Source organism: Pantherophis guttatus, chromosome 8 (assembly GCF_059756535.1).
Source record: "Pantherophis guttatus breed Tessera chromosome 8, ASM5975653v1, whole genome shotgun sequence".
In the NCBI taxonomy this organism is placed as follows: Eukaryota; Metazoa; Chordata; class Lepidosauria; order Squamata; family Colubridae; genus Pantherophis; species Pantherophis guttatus.
In genome coordinates this window covers 30199848-30217868 of record NC_142070.1, presented here as the reverse complement: position 1 = coordinate 30217868, position 18021 = coordinate 30199848, and the positions used below count along the sequence as shown (strand labels likewise).

Here is an 18021-nt window from a genome sequence, read left to right as displayed (position 1 = left end):
AAGGGTCGGTCCTCTCGCCCCTTCTGTTCAACATTTAAAAATGTTTTTTTCTTAGTAAAAGAAGTGGCAGCAGGAAGACTTATACCCTGTAGTAGACATGAGAAGACTTTTGTATTGTGAAAATTTCCATAATGTATGACATTTGCTGGCAGACTAAAAAGGATGTCAGGAAAATCTTGTAGAAGCTGGCTAGCATGATAAATGATGCTTGCTTCGGTGCTGTAGATGGTATAGTATTCTCCATTACACTTTAGCGAAAATGTACTTTGTTACATTTATGGCTTCTTTGACCTGTATAAAGATCCAATTGCTGTGATACTGAGGAAGATAAAATAAGCCCATAATTCCAGAAAGCACAGAAATATCTAAACCTGGAAGTCTATGTTTTTTTCTAGCATTTTCCTCACAAATGTAAGGTCCACTTTTTTCAGATCAAACAGGTCTTGGTCCATTTGTTGTGACAGAAATTGAAGGCAAGACTAGAACTCAAGTCTCCTGGTTTCTAGCCTGGTGTCTTAAGCAATAGACCAAACTAGTTTTCTGACCATTTTATTATTATTTATTGATTTAAATTTATTATAGCCAACCATTCCAGAAGCCACACTGGGTGGCTTACAAAACCAATAAAAACAGTTAAAACTACACCACTATAGGCAGCCCGGATTAAAACAATTATAGTCATGACAAATCAGATCAGGGGTATCCCAAATAGGCCTGGGATCAAAGCCAGATTTAAAACCTTTGCAGAAGCCATGGAAAGGCGGCACTATTCATATATATGGAGAAATGCTCTTCCAGAGGGTGGGGCCACAATAGAGAAGGTGTGTTTTCTCAGTCTCATAAGAAGACAACATGATAAAAAAAAAAAACGAGTCATGATGGATTGCATGAAATGATTATGTTACAGACTTTACTTAAAGTTGTAAGTCTAAATGAGTCTGAATACATATGATCAAACCAAAACATTTTCTACAAATATGAGACAGGGTTTGTTATTCATTACAAACTCATAGAACTAAACTATGTGGACTAGCTTGTGTAACAAACCTAGTTTTGTTACATTTTCATATTTGATGATTGTATTATAAAATATGCATTTGATGTCAGAATGAGGGATACTTATCCCCAAGAAGCAATAGATTCAGCAACTAACACAATTTCTTGATACTGCTGCTAAAAATTATGGAAGGCTTGCTGTATATTCTGGCTTCCAAATGCTTTGTGATTTAATTCCAAACAGTCCGGAACCTGAACTGAACTTACCTTGACAATCCAGGATGTTAAGAGTTCCAAATATTCCAGCCAGGTTGCCACTCAGTATAATTCAGCATCAATGTGCCAGAACAAATGGAATAATCACATATTGATTTTGGAAATTCTGGGTAAAGAACAGATTTATGGCAGGAGAAGTGAATATGATAAGATGAATATTAGCACTGAAAGCCAGAAATTGAAAAAAGCAGCTACTTAGACTGGACTTTAAAATGTGGCTTAGAAAACCTATAAGTGGGAAAAGGAACATTATACCAACCAAGGTAAAAGTTGTCTGTAAACAATAACAGTTGTCTATTAGGAATGGACACTGAAGACAAGGAATAGTTGCCACTTATGCAGCATCTGAATCAAGAGCAGATCACCTTATGTCTTCAGCTTTCATCTAAACCAGTGGTTCTCAACCTTCCTAATGCTGCGACCCTTTAATACAGTTCCTCATGTTGTGGTGACCCCCAACCATAAAATTATTTTCGTTGCTACTTCATAACTGTAATTTTGCTACTGTTATGAAATAATGTAAGTATCTGATATGCAGGATGTATTTACCTTGTTACAAATTGAACATAATTAAAGCATAGTGATTGATCACAAAAACAATATGTAATAAATGAGGAAGGTCAGCATGCATTGGTAGGAGTGAGTTGGTCATAATTTTTCTTTTTACCTTATTTATATTGTCCCCCATTATTATCTGAAAGAACCTATTACTACAGATTAAAATCCTGTTCTGTAGCCTTGTTTTAATTTGATGTAGAGGGGGAGGTAACCTAAAATTAAATTGTTTTTTAGAAAACCTTAAAAAGAAGTATTATTTGGTTCCCCAGCTAACCCTTTTACTTTCCTCCTAGCTATCCTCTGAATTAAAGCTTCACCCTAATTAAATCACCTAATTCATGGGAATTAAAGGTAAAGGTTCCCCTTGCACATACGTGCTAGTCGTTCCTGACTCTAGGAGGTGGTGCTCATCTCCGTTTCAAAGCCGAAGAGCCAGCGCTGTCCAAAGATGTCTCTGTGGTCATGTGGCTGGCATGACTAAACGCCAAAGGTGCACGGAACGCTGTTACCTTCCCACCAAAGGTGGTCCCTATTTTTCTACTTGCATTTTTTATGTGCTTTCGAACTCCTAGGTTGGCAGAAGCTGGGACAAGTAAGGGGAGCTAGAATAGAATAACAAAGTTGGAAGGGACCTTGGAAGTCTTCTAGTCCAAACCCCTGTCCAGGCAGGAAACCCTACATTATTATTATTATTATTATTATTATTATTATTATTATTATTATTATTATTATTTATTGAATTTATATACCGTCCTACTCCCAAAGGACTCAGGGTGGTGAACAGCCAAGATAAAATACATATAATACAAATGTTAAAAAAGCCATTAAAATACAATTAAATAATTTGGCCCAGAAAACAAAATTTAAAAACCCCAATTTTATAAGATAAATTTAAAATTTAAAAATTTTAAAAAACATTTAAAAAAGAGGTTAGGCCAGGCCGACCTGCTGGAATAGGAATGTTTTGAGGGCACGGCAGAAAGCGCGCAGATCAGTGATCCTCCGTATCTCCGGGGGGAGCTCATTCCAGATGGCAGGTGCTCCCACAGAGAAGGCTCTCCCCCTGGGGGCCGCCAGTCGACACTGTTTGACCGATGGCACCCTAAGAAGCCTCTCTCTATGGGAGCGTACTGGTCGATGAGACGCTACTGGTGGCAGAAGGTGGTCTCGTAGATACCCCAGTCCTAGGCCATGGAGCGCTCTAAAAGTGGTAACCAAAACCTTGAAGCGCACCCGGAAGACCACCGGGAGCCAGTGCAGTTCGCACAGGAGGGGGCTCACATGGGAGCGCCACGTCGCTCCCATAACTACCCGCGCGGCCACATTCTGGACCAGCTGGAGCCTCCGAGTGCTCCTCAAGGGGAGCCCCATGTAGAGAGCATTGCAGTAGTCCAGGCGGGAAGTGACGAGGGCATGAGTGACCGTATTTAATGAGTCCCGATCCAGAAAGGGATGCACACTTCAGACAAATGGTTATCCAACATCTTCTTAAAAATTTCCAGTATTGGAGCATTCACAACTTCTGCAGGCAAGTTGTTCCATTTATTAATTGTTCTAACTGTCAGTAAATTTCTCCTTAGTTCTAAGTTGCTTCTCTCCTTGATTAGTTTCCACCCATTGCTCATGGGAATTACACTTCCTTATTAGTTTAGTCTAGTCTTTCCCAAGCTGATGCCCTCTGGATATTTTGGATTACAATACTCAGAATTTCTAGCCAGCAAATTGAGACTTTCTCGCTACTGAATATATTCACGCTACCTGTGAATACAGGTAGTTCTCAACTTACAACTGGTTGTTTAATGGCAAAAAAATGCCCATTTGGGAGGGTGGACTTAAACTTATGACATTGGCATTCACTTAACAACTGCCATAAAATAGTAAAAGAAGTTGAGTCTGCTCTTGTGGTGCCTCAACTTATGACTACAATGATTTATGACTGGAGTTCTGATCCCAATTGTGGTCATAGGTTGAGGACTACCATTTTGCTATCAGTCACACCTACACATCGTTTTGTGATATCAGAATTCTAAAAATGGCCATATATCACACCCCCACAAACAAGATTATTGTTCTGCTTCACAGAACAGAAGAATCCTCACTACTGCATTATTGGCAATTCCTTAACACAGAAAATTTCACCAAAAATACATTTACTGGTAGTTCAGACTAAATGTGGAAAAGGCCGGACTGGACTGCTAAAGAAATAATACAATTCTCAAGATCAATGATTTTGGAAAAAACGTAATATTGAAGAATTATTTTGTATCATTTTAAGGAAAATATTAAAGAACCAATGGCCATTTTGTCTAGAAATTATAAAGGTGGTAGTCTAGCACATTAGTGTAGTACTCCAATAGGACTACATTACAATATAGGAATATTTATTCATTGTACAAAATTTGAATGAATGGGGATGGCCCGTTATTTGTAATCTAGCAATATAATCTTATAAATATTACTCAGAAGTAAGCCTTTTTATGTTTTCCATTATTTTATGTTATTAATCTTGATATATCTTTTGTTTTGTTGCTAAAGTTACTTTAAAAAAAACAAAGATAAACCATAAAAGTTCTCACCAAATATGAAGTTTGAATAGCATCTTGGAATCCATTCTACTGGCCCTTGACTTTGACATGGTATTATGATATACATAAACAAACATTCCAAATGTCCCAAAAGTGACATTTTGCCTCTTTTTCAAGAGGCAAGTGGACTGAATGCAAATGACCAGCTGTCTGCAAGGAGTATAAATCCTTCCATTTGCCACCATCCAGTCAGAACTGAATAAGCTTCTTGGATGAGAAGCAAAATGTCTTCAAAGAAAAATCAGGAAGTCCAGTTGCCTCTTGAAAAAGTACCTTTGGGACAACCATGACCTGGATGACTGAGAATCTCCATAGAAACATTCCAAATGCATTATTGTAACTCTACTTATCCATAATAGAATATCTCAGCAAATTTTCCATCATGTAGAAGGAGAAGGAGAAGTACACAAAAGTGTCTGCTGGATGAGACTATGATAATGGCACATATTTGCATTTGTTTAATAGAGCTTCCAGTATTTGGGGGAGTATCTCAAATCCACCAAATGCCTCAAGGTACTCTAATTTATCCTTTTATCTCTGATTTTGCATGCAGATGTGGAAAAACACATGGAGTTGGAAAACTCCCTAGGAACTTCACAGCTGCAGAGGCTTAAATGACTACAGTCAGCATAAACTTTATGTTCAGATGCTTCCTCCCTTTGGTTAAAAAAATACAATAAAGGACACACTCCAACAGGAAGCTTCATTTAAACATTTGCATGTAACAACTTTTGCATGGCTTCTATTCATAGCAGTATGGTTTGTGCAGGATAATTTTCTAATAGATAATCCAAATACAAATGATGTATTAACAATACTGATTTGTAATAACAATAAAGATTAAGAGTTCATTATAAACATATTACAACAGTATTAATAAGAAGAGGGCGATATTTCCAGCACAGGAAGATTTCAATTGTTGTTTTTATTATTTGTCTCTTCTATGGCGTACTCCTTTTGTTTTAGAAAATCTCATTTTTCTCTTCTGCCTCATCCTTCTTGATTCCATTTTATTGTTCTATTTCTGTTACATCTACATCTGTTGGACACCAGGTTAGGCAAGGGTGATTTACAACATGAACAGCAAAGAAAAAATAGGCTTTTCATACAGAACCAACTGCCTCATCCTATAGCATTTCCAATTTGAGAAACAGGTAGAATGTTTCTCTTTTTAAAACATATTAAATAGATGGGTTTGCTTGTTGTTCTAAGGCTTAATATGGTTTGTTATAGTATGTGAGCTCAGGCAATGCAGTTCATAAATTATGGTAAAGGGTCATTCCATGTCAAGTGGTTTGGGGTTCCCAGCTCGACCATCATGGATTTAGATTAAGGTGACCAGACGTCCCGCTTTTGGCGGGACAGTCCCGCTTTTTAGCAATTTGTCCCGCGTCCCGCGGCGTTTCAAAAAAGTCCCGATTTTTCATTCTGCCTCCTCAGTCCCGCTGCCTCTTGAGCCCCAGCTGATGGCTAGAAGAAAAAAAAACTGTTTAAACTCTTGCCCGGGGCTTCAAAGGGCCGCCCTACAGGCAATCAGTGTAAAGAGTTTTTTTTTCCCCTAGCTAAGCTGCAGAAACGAAACCGAAACCAGGGTCTTTGGTGCAACGTGACAAAATGAGGCAGAGAGAGATTTATTTTTATTTTTATTTTTCCTCCCCAAAAAAGGTAGGTGAAAAACTGCAAACAATGGGAAATTTAGGAGGAGAGTTCAAGATTTTAAAACACAAAAGAAAAAAAAGCTGTATTTAACTAGGGAATTGTAATAATTGAGATACTATTAATTGTATATTGTGTTGAAAGCAGAAATGGTTAAGTTGTGGTTCAGAGGAATATATGGGGGAAATTATTTGGTTTATTATTATTGGTAAATATAATTAATTGATTTGTAAGAAATTGGATTGCATGGAAATAATAGGAATATTCATGTTCATATTGATTAATATACAAAAAAGATAGTTTTATAACTAATTGATTTATATTAAAATGTTGAATTTGTATTAAACAACTGTATTACATAATTACATAATTAAACAATGTGAGGATGGATATAAAAATAGATGACAATGGGAAGGGGTATAATATAGAATAGAAGGGAAAAATTGAATTTGATTAAGATTAGAGATGAGGATGAAGGGTAATATTGGTTTTTTTTAAAAAATAGATGAGGAATAAATATGGCAAAAAGGAAATATAGAAATTGTAAATTTAATTGAAGTGACTAAACACTGTTTAAATTTGTGAACCGGCCAAATACTCTGTTCAAAGAAAATAAATTGTATGTTTGTATGTGTGTTTCTAATTACTGCTATTTATTCATATTTGTTCTCTTTCATTCTTTAAAGTTTAACCATTCATTCTTTATCTTAATATCTTTATATTTGTTTGGGATTGGCTTTCTTCCCTTTCATCTTTTTTATTGTACAGCAATCTTTCTCCTCAAACCTACCACCTCTCTCTTTTCTTTCCTTCTTACTTTCTCTTCCCCCCCTCTTCTTCTCCTCCCTACTTCCTCTTCCTTTCTCCTTCTCCTCCTCTCTTCCTCCCCCTCTTACCTTCACTCCTACTCTAATTTCCCTTCCCTTCCTTCATCCCTCTCTATTGCTGTATCCTTTTATGCATATGGACTACTCAGAGGGCTGAAAAAGTTATTTTTGACTGGTCCTCACACTTTAAATCGAGTTGATTTAAATCACAATTTAAATCATGATTTAAATCACAAGTAAAAAGGCTTGATTTAAATCAACTCAATTTAAATCATAATTTTTAAAGAGCAACTGTCATCTCTGCTACTCCTTTGACTTACTGTTGACTCACCGATAGTCCCAGTGTTGCAGAATATACAGCCTCATGCTACATAACTAAGCTCCATTTCATGCTGAATAAACTAAGTTATTTCTGTATCTTAAATAGAAAACTATCTTACGATAGATTTTTACCCCAAAAGTTTTTTATTAAAATAAATTCAATAAAAATAAAAAAAAATCCGATTCAAATAAAATCTGATTTTTTGATTTTTTTAAAAAAATCATTGATTTTTATCCACCCTGCTTTAATTGCAGACAGCTGGTGTTAAATTACAGTGCTTAGTCTGCTGAGCTATCCAGGCCAACTTTGCTCCAAATTATCTAGATGGAGATCCCTCATGAGAATGTTTTTATTATTTTGTTTAATAGAGCAAGATACAAGATGTACAAGATGGCCAAGTTTTGTTTCTCTCAACAAAATATTGCCCGAGATATTATGGCTCAAAGTTGCTGAAACCTCAGAGTCATACTGTAGAAGGCTGCTGTATGGGGTCACACAAATGACTATATCTCTGCAAGTATTGCATCAGCAAATGTAACACTTTACCAATGTTCATTGGGGACGTGTGTGCATGTACACACCAAATTTCATCAAAATTCATGGTCAAGATGGTCACTTTTCTGAAATCAGACCACTTGACATGGAATGACCCTAAAGGCATATCTATGTGTGTAACCCAACTGATGGTAGCTTATTCTACCAAGCATAACGTATCAAGTAGTACCTACTTATAGAACTCCCGATCTTGAATTAAGTGCTGCTAGTTTTAATAATAATAATAATAATAATAATAATAATAATTTTATTTCTATACCGCCCTTCTCCCGAAGGACTCAGGGCGGTGTACAGCCTATTTAAAAACACAAAAAACACGACAACAATTTAAAATTTAAAATCATTAAATAATTAGGCTCCAATTAAAATCCCAGAAATTTAAAATACCCCAATTTAAAACGTTATGTTAGTAACCCTGCCTGGCGGAACAACAGGGTCTTCAGAGCGCAGCGAAACACCCGGAGGTCGGAAATCTTTCGTATTTCGGGGGGCAGTTCATTCCACAGGGCTGGAGCTCCCACAGAGAAGGCCCTCCCCCTGGATGTCGCCAGCCGACATAACTTGGCTGATGGCACCCGGAGGAGTCCCTCTCTGTGGGAGCGGACTGGTCGGTGGGAGGCTATTGGTGGCAGAAGACGGTCTCGAAGGTACCCGGGTCCTATGCCATGGAGCGCTTTAAAGGTGGTAACCAACACCTTGAATCGCACTCGGAAGACCACTGGGAGCCAGTGCAGCTCGCGCAGGAGGGGTGTCACGTGGGCGCAACGGGTTGCACCCATAACCACCCGCGCGGCCACATTCTGGACCAGTTGGAGCCTCCGAGTGCTCTTCAAGGGGAGCCCCATGTAGAGAGCATTACAATAGTCCAACCGGGAGGTGACAAGGGCGTGAGTGACCGTGCGCAAGGCGTCCCGATCCAGAAAGGGCTGCAACTGGCGAATCAGGCGAACCTGATAAAAGGCCCCCCTGGCCACGGCCATCATGTGCTCTTCTAAAGACAGCCGTGCGTCCAGGAGGACACCCAGATTGCGAGCCCTCTCTGTGGGGGGCAAAGATTCACCCCCAATAGTCAGCGATGGCACCTGCTGACTATATCGGGGCGCCGGAAGCCACAGCCACTCGGTCTTGGAGGGGTTGAGTCTGAGCCTGTTCCTCCCCATCCAGGCCCGCACGGCCTCCAGGCAGCGGGACATCACATCAAGGGCATCGTTGGGGTGGTCTGGGGTGGAGATGTACAGCTGAGTATCATCAGCGTACAGATGACACTTCACCCCAAAACCACGGATGATCTCACCCAGCGGCTTCACATAAATGTTGAACAGGAGAGGCGAGAGGACCGACCCTTGCGGCACTCCCCATGCGAGATGCCTCGAGGTCGACCTCTGTCCCCCTGCCAACACAAACTGCGAGCGGTCGGAGAGGAAGGAGGAGAACCACCGCAAAACGGTGCCCCCTATTCCCAACCCCCTCAACCGCTGCAGCATGATACCATGGTCGATGGTATCAAAAGCCGCCGAGAGGTCTAATAGGACTAGGACAGAGGAGCAACCCCTGTCCCGAGCCCTCCAGAGATCATCCACCAACGCGACCAATGCCGTTTCAGTGCTGTACCCCTGCCTGAAGCCCGACTGGTACGGGTCTAGATAGATAGCTTCATCCAGGTGCCGGGGAAGTTGTCGTGCCACCACGCTCTCAACAACCTTCGCCACAAAACGAAGGTTGGAGACTGGACGATAGTTGGCTAATTCAGCCGGGTCCAGGGAAGGCTTCTTGAGGAGGGGCCTCACTACCGCCTCTTTCAAGGCGGCAGGAAAGGCACCCTCACTCAGAGAAGCACTTATAATCCCCTGGAGCCAGCCTCGTGTAACCTCCCGGGAGGCCAGCACCAACCAGGAGGGACACGGGTCCAATAAACACGTGGCGGCACTAATCTTACCCAGAACCCTGTCCACATCCTCGGGAGTCACAGGATCAAACTCCTCCCAGGTAACATTCTCAAGACCTGCCCTCGTCTCCTCCCGGGGATTAATCCAGTCGGAGTCCAAGCCATCCCGAATCCGAGCGACTTTATCGTGCAGGAATTGCACAAAATCCTCAGCGCGACCCTGCAAGGGATCTTCCCGCACTCCCCCCCGGAGGAGGGAGTGGGTCACCCTAAACAAGGCGGCTGGGCGGTTCTCTGCAGATGCGATAAGAGCGGAAAAGTGGTTAGACTTTGCCACTTTTATCGCCACTAGGTAGGTCTTGATATAAGACCTCACCTGTGTCCGGTCGGAGTCGGATTGGCTAGTCCTCCAAATGCTCTCTAGGCGTCTTTTCCGACGCTTCATCTCTCTCAGCTCCTCAGAAAACCAAGGAGCCAGTTGAGATTGGCATCGGGTCAGAGGCCGCAAAGGCACGATGCGGTCCAAAGCTCCAGCGGCCGCCCTTTCCCAGGCGGCCACCAGCTCTTCAGTCGAGTCGTGTGTTAGGGTCTCAGGGCACGGCCCAAGCTCCGTCAGGAACCTTTCAGGTTCCATCAGGCGCCTGGGACAGAACCATCTAATTGGCTCCGTCTCCCTGCGGCGGGGGGCGGCGGTAGGAAAGTCTAGTTGGAGGAGCGAATGATCTGTCCATGACAAGGGTTTAATGTCTAGGTCCCCTCTACCAAGATCATTCAACCACTGACCAGAGACAAAAATCAGGTCCAGAGTGTGTCCCCCTATGTGAGTGGGGCCTTGAACTAACTGGGTCAGGTCCATGGCCGTCATGGAAGCCATGAACTCCCGAGCCGCCTCTGACGCCTCACCCGCGGATGGAAGGTTGAAATCCCCCATGACGATAAGTCTGGGGGTATCAACCGCCACCCCGGCAATCACGTCGAGTAGCTCGGGCAGGGTCGCTGCCACGTGGCAGGGAGCCAGGTACGCAGTCAGCAAACCCATCTGCACCCCACGGCCCCACTTTACACAGAGGGACTCACATCCGGCTATCTGAGGAACAGTGGTCTCCCTCGGACAAAGACTTTCCCTAACAATCACCGCCACTCCCCCACCCCTCCCCTGGGCCCTTGGCTGATGAAATGCACGGAAACCTGGCGGGCACATCTCAACGAGGGGGACCCCCCCCTCCTGGCCCAACCAGGTCTCCGTAATACCTGCCAGGTCCGCACCCCCCTCCGAAATAAGGTCACAAATGAGGGGGGCTTTATTAACCACCGACCTGGCATTACACAACATCAGCCGCGGACCCAGGGCCTGAGACTCTACACAACCCAGGACACGAGTCACGCATCGGGGGCCAGAGTGCGCAATCGCTCGTAGACAGCGTATGCGCACCCCCGACACTTGATATGGCCCCCTGCGTCCGTCATACCTGCCCCTCCCACTCATTATTTCAATTTCACAGCCCTTCCTGTCATCCCCCTGCTTCCCGGTTAAATTTCCTTTCGCGACCCTCCTGCTGCAACTAATCGACCCATCATCCCGCTCAGTTACTATCTGGACCCCCCCAGGTCCGCTTTTACAACCCCCCCCTCCCTCCCGGGTCCCCTTAAAAATTTTTTAAAAAATTTTCCTAAAAAACCCCTCAACCCCCTCTTCGCTACATGCCATCTCTCGGGGTTCCAAAGCCCGTCATCAAGATAATCCTCATCTACAGACTTCTTAGAAGCAGCTACAAATTTTAGAGGACACTCATACCATACAGATACTAAACACATTGTGTTTTGAATCTCTGGATCACTCTTCTGCATGCTTTTGTGTAAATGTTATGAAGCACAAAAACGATAAGGAATTCTGTGGTTTCTTACCACTTCCTGAAACCAGCTACTCTTTTAATTCCTTAGGTGAGCGAGTAGTAGATCTTCAAGGGTCATGTCAAGAGATGTCCTTTCACTCTACTTCATGCATTCCCCATCCCAAATGTATACACACACAGATATATTTGGATCAGTTTTTTACAGACGTTGTACTGTGCATGTTAGCTATCATAATTTAGAGGTTTACATTATTTGGAGATTATCCCATTAGATATTTCAAGCATCCTTGAAAGAGGTGCAGAAGCTTTCCACATATTTTGGGAGACACGGATGACTTTAACTATTATATTAAATATACTATATTGTTGAAATTATATGTTCAACAGGCATATAATTCAAAGTAGAATAAAAGTCTTGCATTGATGTTACAAAAATAAAACACCTCCCCCTCTGACCCCCTCCCTTTTTTAATCAAGTCATACAACAACCTCAACTACCCCGATCTACTGGCAATCTCAAATAAAGATACAGAGAAACTGTTTTTCCACTCACATTTGACAATTGGGCTGCAATTGATTAAGCACACCTCTCCAGGAAGTCAGCTGACACCAGTAAATGATGCCACATCCCTCATAAAATTTCACACCAAGGGAGAGATTAATACATCTAAAATCACACACACCATCGGACAAGAAATGAACCTTCCTGTCCCAGACTTCAGACATCCCCAGGACAGGAATACCTCAATTTGCACATCTCACATATTTCATATCAAAATTCATTACCTCAAGTTCAAAGTCCATTTTTACTATAAGTACTACCACTCTCAGTGTTCTAATTTTGTAGTCTGTCTTTCGTTAACTCAGATTGTGCATTCGTGGTTTTGCTGCCAAAATAAATTCTCCCTCCTTCAGAGGTGTCCCATGTCATTTACCCAGCCACAGAATGGACTACAATTTTCTTCTAACATTGGTTCAAGGGTTTTTGCTGCATGGAGGAGAGTATTAGTATTGTCCCTGTGGCTGCCACTAAGTTAAACTGTTTCCTCTTATCAGGAAAAGAGAAAAATCCAAAATAGAGAATTGGCTGATTAGAACAGCTGATAACTGATGGTGAAAAGAAAAAGAATAGCCAATTTTGCTTCAGAAAAGGACTGGGTTAAAAAAAGCAAACAAAAAAAACCACCTAACAGTTATCACGGAGAGAAAAGACAACACCTGTAGCAGCTTAGCAAAGGTCCTGGGTGAAGGAGAACCAATCAGATAGATTATTTTTTCTTTTGTAACTGTTCTATTGTTTTTATAGACATTTTGATAACTGCAACTTTGGGTTCACACACTGTAAAAGTATTTTTGTCATTTGGCTCAAATGCCAATTGAAATTACTCCTCTGAGTATCATGCCGTAAGTTTCCCATCATTATCACAAGCGTAAAATTAAAAACAGAAACATTTCCTGTTTTTCCAGGGATGAGAAAATCCTCTAACTAAAATGGCAGCCTGTCTTGGAAGAAGGAAACTGCTTGCACCAAATAGACATCTTCGAAAACTTTTGGTAAGCATTTAGTTGGGAAGAGCCTCATGGCATCAAGTAGGCAGGAAGAAGGGGTAAGAATTTGAGATGGAGAAGGTACAGCTCTCTCATTTAGGAACTGTTCTTCTCCCACTCCTAAATCAACATGGCTGACATTAAGGATGAGTGAACTAGACACTTTTAAAGGGTTTTAAACATACATAGGCATCAGGGGTGGGTTCTAAAATTTTTTTGTTGCAATATTTTCAGGATCAGACTCAATAAGATTAACAAGAGTTAAAGATTTAACTGTATATTCTTTTATTTACATTAGGCATTCTATATTCACTGAATATTCACAGATAGAAGCAAGGGAAAAGGTGTGGGTAGCTCCTTATATATACAATGGGTGGAGCTATATGTGGGAGTGGTGAATTATGAATACATTAAGAAGTGAAGAATAAATTAACCCCTGATACCCTGTCTGTACACTATTTACACATTGGAGAATAAGGCATTTATATCTGACAAATCCCCCTCTAAATGCCGATTCGTTATACAACACCAGTTACATTCAGATTCAGGACAATACAAAACATACAACTTAGAGGTTAAGTATCTATGTTGTTTAGAAGGTAAAGGCTTCGTTAATATATCAGCTAATTGTTCTGAAGTGTCACAATGCACTGCTTTAATAAATCCATCCTGAGATAATTGTCTCACATGTTTAAATTTTATATCTATATGTCTGGACCTTTGTCCAATGGCATCAGATCTAGATATTTCAATGGCTGCTTTATTGTCTTCATGCATAACAAAAGGCAGAGCAGGTTTTTTCCAAACATCTGAAATTAAATCATTAAACCATACAAGATTATTTGCGGCCTTGGATAAACAAACATATTCCGCTTCTGTTGTTGAAGTAGCCACTAGTTCTTGTTTACCAGTGTACCAGTAGACTGGACAGTCATTTAAGAGAAATACATAACCAGATGTGCTTTTTCTGCATGAGGTGTCTCCAGCCCAATCTGCATCTGCATAACACGTAAGCTTTGGTTCTTTAATATCATTAGGTTCTAACATTAAACAAAAGTCTAGTGTACCTTTTAAATATCTTAAAATTCTTTTAACAGCTTCCCAGTGGTACATTGTTGGTTTGCTGACATGCCTAGATAATAAATTGAGTGGTAAAGTGATGTCCGGTCTAGTCCAATTAGATATGTAAAGGAGTGAACCTATGATTGATCTATAGAATGTATTATCCTTGAACTCGGGAGAAGATTCATCAGAATTCCTTAGAAAGTCAGTTTGCATAGGGGTATCACAAGGTTTGGCATTGTTTAAGTTGCATTTATTTAAAAGATCTATGATCTTATCTCTCTGGGTAAGTTTGAATCCCCCTTTTGTCTTATTAATTTGGACACCAAGGTATTTGTTTACCTTGCCTAAAGATTTCAATGAGAAATGTTCATTTAGTTTAGTTACAAAAGTTTCTCTTCTTTCCTTATGTTTTCCTATGTATAAAATGTCATCCACATAAATCAATACAAATTCAACGTAATCATCACCCCTTTTGACAAAGAAACAATTATCAGCAGTGGTAGCGTTGAAGTCCATGGTCTTAAGTACTTTTACTAAACAATCATACCATCGTTTACCAGATTGTTTTAGCCCGTATAAACTCTTGTTTAACAACCAAGTCTCATTTTTGTTTGCGTATGGACTATGAGGTGCTCTCACGTATATTTCTTTATCTAATTTTGCGTGTAGGTACGCAGTCTGTATGTCATATTGGAATACATCTAGATTGAGTGCTGAAGCTACCACTAGAGCTGTTTTGACACTCTCTGTTCTTACAGTGGGGGAATACGTGTCAGTATAGTCCTCTGGATATTTCTGTGCATAACCCTGTGCAACCAATCTAGCTTTGTATAGAGTATTTCCTCCCTCTAAATTCTTAATTTTGTATATCCATCTGGTACCAATAATTGTCTTATCTTTAGGTGCAGATGCAGGTGTAAATACATTTAGTCCTTGTAAACTTTCCATCTCTTTCTTCATTGCTAATTCCCATTTTTCTTTTTCTTCGTGAGGAAGTTTTAACACTTCCTCGTATGTATTGGGTGTTGTTGGTTCACCATTCATGTGCATTACATAATCCTTGTATTTATTTGGCATTTGATTTCTGGTGTTTCTAATGATTTTCTCTGGTTTACTATCGTTATCATGCAAATATCTTGCTTCCTTTTTTGTTAGTGTATCTGTCTTTATTTTGAGTTGGCTATTTGTCCAAGTTTTGGTTTTGTTTTTATATTTGTTGGTATTTTGTTTTTCTATAGTCCCTTTCTCATAAGATTTTGTATCTTCATGTTTATTTGGGAATATCTCATTAAGATGTAATTTAGACCAGTTAGCTTGTTCATGGAACACAGCTGTTCTGGAGACTATAAATTTGTTGTTACTATCAATGAATCTGTATCCTTTAGTGCCAGTCTCATATCCCATAAATCTGAGTCTCCTGGACACATTTTCTCCCTTTCTTCTTAATTGTTTAGGTATGTGTACGTCTGCTGTGACTCCAAATATATGCATGTGCGCTAATTTTGGTTTTCTATTATACATCACTTCATATGGTGTCCTATTTATAATGCTGGACCATGTTCTATTTTGTGTGTAATTTGAATAATGTAAGGCTTCTGACCAGAACTGTTTGCTTAAGCCAGCATCTTCCAATGTGCATCTAATCATGGTTTGTAATGTGGAATTTTTTCTCTCTGCAATCCCGTTTTGGAACGGAGAAAATGGACTAGATGTGTAATGTAACATTCCTTTGTCTTTTAACCATTGTGAGAATTCTTTAGACATGAATTCACATCCTCTGTCTGTCATAATTTGTTTTATTTTGATGTTGTGTTGTGTTTCTATGCGTTTGTAAAATTCTTTAAATTTTTGAAATGTTTCATCTTTGTGTTTTAGTGTGTAAACAAATCCATAGCGGCTATAATCGTCCACTATTGTCAGGAAGTAACGTTTCCTATAAGTGATTGATGGAGTTAATGGACCAACTAAGTCCATGTGTACTAAATCAAAAATTTTGTTAGTTGATCTGGTAGATTTTCTTGGCCTGGGACTAGTTTTTAGTTTTGTAGATTTACATACTGAACATTCCAGATAATTTTCACAATTCTTTATTTTAACACCTTCTGCGTGTTCAGTCATTTTTTGCACTACAGGAAAACTGGCATGTCCTAACTTTCTATGCAATATGTGAGCACACTCATCATGAATTGGTTTACCTATCTTTGGTTTCTTATCGTTGTGTGCATCTGTGTGATCATGAGATATTTTACATTCATCATTGTCACTGTTGCTAACATTCTCATCATCTATTTCAATACAATCTTCCATATTTGAATCAATGTTATGTAACCATTTTTCTTTTGTTATTAGGTAAGGTAGTCCTCCTTTAGTCACCACAGTGCCTACATTTATTTTATTCTTTTCCAAAGTTGCCTTTCCTTTTGAAAAAACAATGTTAATGTCAGAATCTCTGCTTAGTTTTATGGCACTTAATATGTTATGAGGTATTTCAGGTATTAGTAATACCCCCTCTATTTTTCCTAAACCAGGCAAGGTTACATTTCCTCTACCTAATACTTGAACCTTTTCTTGGTTAGCAACCTTAATTACAAATTTATCTTCTGCAAATGAAGACAATATACTTTTGTTATTAGTGGTGTGATTAGTTGCTCCAGAATCAATAAGCCAATTATTGTTCTCACTTTGTTGTGTGTTAGTGTTGTCTTGTTTATTTAATCCATTCAGTGAACCAGACTTTCTATCCTTTGAATTGTCTCTGCCCCCTCTATTCTCTCTGTGATTTGGTGGGCTCCTATATCTATGCCTTTCTATGGAAGGCTGTCTATAATCGTGTTTGTTTCTGTATTCTGATCTATATCTTTCTTTTAAGACTTTTGGGCAATCTCTTCTATTGTGTTCCCTGGATCCACAATTATGACATTTAAATGTTCCACTATATTTTTCTTGAAAAGCTACTTTCCTATATGGTTTATGTTCTGTGTGATAGTTAGAACGATTCCTTCTAGAATTATCTTCTGTTATCAATTTGTTAGATAGACTTTCTATGGATAAATACCCTAGATTGATTGTGTCTAAATGTGACATGAAATTGTCCCATGATGGGTCAAGTGAGTTGATAATGACACTTTTCATTGTTTGGTCTGAAATCACTTCCCCCCTTAAATGCAGTTCAGCTCTTATTTTGTTCAAAGATATTAAATGTTCACTTATGGAAACCCCTGGTTTTATCCTAGATGAAAAGAAGTCTTTAGATATCCTTGTGGTGGTGGCTACACTGTCACTGTGAAACAAATTAAACATGCATTGAATAATTTCTGAAACAGTCAAATTTGGCTTAATGCTGTGATACATTGCAGGAGACACACTAGATATTATTAAGAAAAAAGCTCTATGGTGTAAGCAATCTATTTTTAGTGTCCAAGGTCTTTTTGGGGGACTAGTGATAAAAAACAGTAAGTTTTCCTTCATAAAGACAACCTGGAGCTGTTGATACCATTCTTGTAAATTAATGCCATCAACCCTTAGTTTTGGGAAGTCACTGGGTAAATTTCCGACATTATTGGGTCCATTACTTACAACCTGAGGTAGTCCGTGGTCTCGTAAATGCAGAAAATTGCAAAACGGCATGGGGATGCTCGCTACGAGTCTGCATGATCTTCTCTCCTGTTCATGTCTTCCCGGATCGTCAGCGTAGTTTCGCGCATGCGCGTTGTCCATTTCTTCTTCGGCGTCGTCGTGGAAGGTTCTCCTCATTGCGGCCCGCTCGTTCTGCTCCTCTTCAGATGAGTCGGTCTCTGGTTCGACTTTGGGCGTTCTGGCGACGGTGGCTGTTCTTCTTCTTCTATTGAAAGCATTGGTGCTTGCTTCGGTCTGCGGCGTAGGGCGGTATCGGCAG

At 40.1% G+C, this 18021-nt stretch overlaps 1 protein-coding gene and 1 long non-coding RNA gene across 2 annotated transcripts in view; both read left to right on the top strand.

The window, feature by feature from the left end:
• Positions 1-1286: 1286 nt before the first annotated feature.
• Positions 1287-5273, top strand: LOC148112577 (uncharacterized). The gene is made up of 2 exons (XR_015729071.1): positions 1287-1535; positions 4969-5273. It is a non-coding gene; the product is annotated as an uncharacterized LOC148112577 (long non-coding RNA).
• A 7709-nt stretch (positions 5274-12982) lies between these two features.
• Positions 12983-18021, top strand: part of SMAD1 (SMAD family member 1) — a 61883-nt gene continuing 56844 nt past the window's right edge. Inside the window, exon 1 of the mRNA XM_034442915.3 lies at positions 12983-13067. The gene's annotated coding sequence lies outside the window, so the exon portion shown is untranslated. The remainder of the gene's footprint in view (positions 13068-18021) is intronic.